Source organism: Bos indicus x Bos taurus, chromosome 7 (assembly GCF_003369695.1).
Source record: "Bos indicus x Bos taurus breed Angus x Brahman F1 hybrid chromosome 7, Bos_hybrid_MaternalHap_v2.0, whole genome shotgun sequence".
Classification (NCBI taxonomy): domain Eukaryota; kingdom Metazoa; phylum Chordata; class Mammalia; order Artiodactyla; family Bovidae; genus Bos; species Bos indicus x Bos taurus.
The window spans coordinates 49,996,793-50,000,185 of NC_040082.1; positions in this window are offsets into that span (position 1 = coordinate 49,996,793).

The window sequence follows — 3,393 nt, forward strand, 5'->3', positions numbered from 1 at the left end:
CCGGGGGCGGGGTGAGGGGACCGAGGAGGCCGACCTGTCAGCATGGCCGAGAGACCGCAGCTGGCTGCTCTGCAGGCCTGCTCAGTGTCGGAGCCGACAGCATGGGGGAGGAGGCGCCTGCAGCCCTCCTAATCCAATTTGTTTGGACCCAGTCTCCGAGGTTCATTTGCTAGTGAATGAGGGCCAGGTGTGTGCGCTGTGCTGGGGCGCACGTTTGCACGCACGTGTGCGGTGTGCAGAGGTAAACAGGTGTGCTGTGTTATATAACCCAGGCCTGGGGCACCCTGTGTCTTTGGCATATCAGCTCCTTCTCGGAGTCTTGCTTCCTCTGTTCACTTCCAAGTCTTCCTCTTTTTTCATCTTTGTGAGATCTGAGTGGAGTCCCTTCCCCACCCTGGGCCTCAGTTTCTCCACCTGTCTTATGGAGCTGGTCCCTAACCCTGCCTGCTCCACGAACAGCTGTAAGCGTGGGAAGAACATGATGGATGGTGAACACAACCGCGTGGGTTTCTAGAGCTTCACAGTGTTCCAAGCACTGTGAGTCCGCACACACACCTGACTCTCTCAGAGCCCTGAGAGCTGCTTCTGTTATCAGAGGCTGACAACCCGAAAGCCCCGCATCTACCTGCTTTCAGAATCCGACCCCGTTTACTCCTTTCCAGGGAAGATGACCACCATCCTTACAGCTCCCTCAAGTCCTTTGGTTTTGGTAGCATGCAGGCTCTGTGTTTGTTGGTTTGTAGGGAGCATGGGATGGGGGTGGATTCTTGGCTCCTGGTGGATTTTCCCTTCCTTGGTTCCATTTCTTTTCACCTACAACCCCAACCCAACAGCCCTGACTTGTCCTCAGCCCGTCAGTCAACAGGGCCTTCCTTGTTAACACTTCCCGTTCTGAGGCCTGCTTTCATGGTCATTCTGAGGATGGGATGGGGAGTTTATTGCCGGCATGGTGTAGAGGGGAGGATGTGGGTGCCAGTGGGTGGGGAGGGGTGGCACTCACAGTTCTGTGTCCTGGGAACCCACTGCCTGCCCTCCTTGGGTCCTCAGGAGGCCCTTCTCTGTCAGTGTGAGGGTTGAAAAGGGGTGGCTCCCACCAGCCAGTGCCCTTGCCTGAAAGGAACAAGGATGCCCCCATCAGAGAATGTTGGGTTGCCTGTGGGTCCTGACCAGGCTGCTGGGCTCCGAGGGATTGAGGATGAGCCTGTGCTGCTGCTGGGTCCTTAGATGCCTCAGGCTGAGTCTGCTGGGATATTCCAGGCCTCAACGCGTCTGTCCTTCTGTCCCTGCTGCTGCTGCTGCTAAGTCGCTTCAGTTGTGTCCGACTCTGTGCAACCCCAAAGACGGCAGCCCACCAGGCTCTGCCGTCCCTGGGATTCTCCAGGCAACAACACTGGAGTGGGCTGCCGTTTCCTTCTCCAAAGCATGAAAGTGAAAAGTGAAAGTGAAGTCACTCAGTCGTGTCTGACTCTTAGCGACCCCATGGACTGCAGCCCACCAGGCTCCTCCATCCGTGGGATTTTCCAGGCAAGAGTACTGGAGTGGGGTGCCATTGCCTTCTCCGCCTTCCACCCCTAGGCTGCCATTCTCTGCAATGCTTGCCCGGCTTTCAAAGGGGGTCTTCTGAGGAGCTCTAGGCTCCAAGAGCAAGAGGGGCTGCCTATCCTTTTCAGTGCACCAAGACCCCATTTGCAGAAGTGTGGGTTTGGAAGGAAATTTCCGAGAGGCCCCGGTGACCAATGCCCCCACCTCTAGACTCACCCAGGGATAAGGAGCCATTTAGGAGTAGATGGAAATTTGTCGTTAACGCAGTAGCCAAGACTGAAGGGACAGCCCTGGGGCCACCTGTGACCACTTCCAGCTGCACAAGGCTTGCAGCCTGCAAAATGCTCCCCCCATAGCTTTGGAAATGCTCAAAACCCCTGCCAGAGGTAGGAGTGACTTCCTTGCTTATTGAGGTTCCAAGAGGCTCTGCAGTGTACTCAGGTCAACGCCTGGTGAGTATCAGAGGTCAGCTTGACCCCTGGGCTGTTCACTCTCAACCCAGCTGTCCCCTGAGCTTGGGCCACAGTCGGCTGGATGACCACAAGACAGAGCTCACGTCGTCATAGATGTTGCAAAAGGCCCTGTGCCCTCTCCTGGTCTTGCTCATTTCCAAGAAGTCCGAGGGGCTGGGAACAGGCCACATCTGCAAGCCAGATGGCACTACCCTGGGAGACGGCTGAGGTCGGGGCCCCATGTGAGTACACCCCCACCACCCCACGCCAGTCTTCTCTGGAGGGGCTTCCTTACCCACAGCTCCCCTTCCTCGGCTCCCTCACCCAGGTACAAGTCCTCTGGCCTGTGTTCTCCTTGGGTTCCAGGGCCCTAGGGTTTCCGGCATATGTCTGGGGAGAACTGAGAAGACGCTAGCCCTGGAGCCCGGCAGACCTCTGTTTGAATTCTCACCCGTAGCACTTTCTAGCTGTGTGATCTCGAGCTGGTGGCTTTGCATCTCTGGACTTTGGCTTGTTTGTGAAGGTCAAATGAGGTGGATGTCAAGTGCAAGCGCAGTTGCTGGCACATTGTAAGCCCACAATGAGCAGCGGCAGCTTCCATTATGAGCCCACAGTGAGACACAGGCACGGGAGCAAGAGAAGCAGGAAGGATGAGGGCCAAGGTCCAACGTGGCATCTAGAGAAGATGTGGAAGCTGGGGTGGGAGCTACCGTGTAGGGCCCCTTCCCATGTCCCCTCCACCGTGCAGCTTCTCTGGGCCTGTGTTCCCAGAGCACCCTCCCACCCCCTTGACAGCCCAGCTGAGTTCACCAGCCTCACACGCTCCCCACTTCCTCCCCAGGGAAGGTTGCTGCCTGGGACTTTTGAGCAAGGCCTGGGAATGCAGTCTGAGGCTAACACAAGATGAAGCAGGAGAAAGGGAAGACAGGGAAGGAAAGGAGCCCAGCCCCACGGCCTACAATCCCAAGCCCAGCCTTGAGTAGCTTGGGCTCTGGGAGGCTGGGGGAAGAGACCAGGGTCCCTGAGACTCCCCGTCACCCTGATTTTCCAGTGTGAACAGACTGGCAGGACAGTGACAGTGGTGAGAGCCACCACCCACCTACCGCTCTGGGACATGCCGTAATCGTAACAGTGGCCTGTACGTGTTACAGGTGACACACTGGGGGTCTTCCATGTGCTCCACACTTGCTAAGGGCTTTATTTTACACAGGCTTTTCTCATCCTCACCATTGCTTATGAGTCAGGTACCATTTTTATCCTGTTTTGTAGATGAGGAAACAAGCTTTCACGAGTTATAGCAGTCCCTTGAGGTCACATGGTTAGTAGGCGTCAAAATCAGGGTTGCCAGCTAGCTTGTGTTTTTCAAGCTCCCCTGTAAGACCAGACTATTCATGGAGAC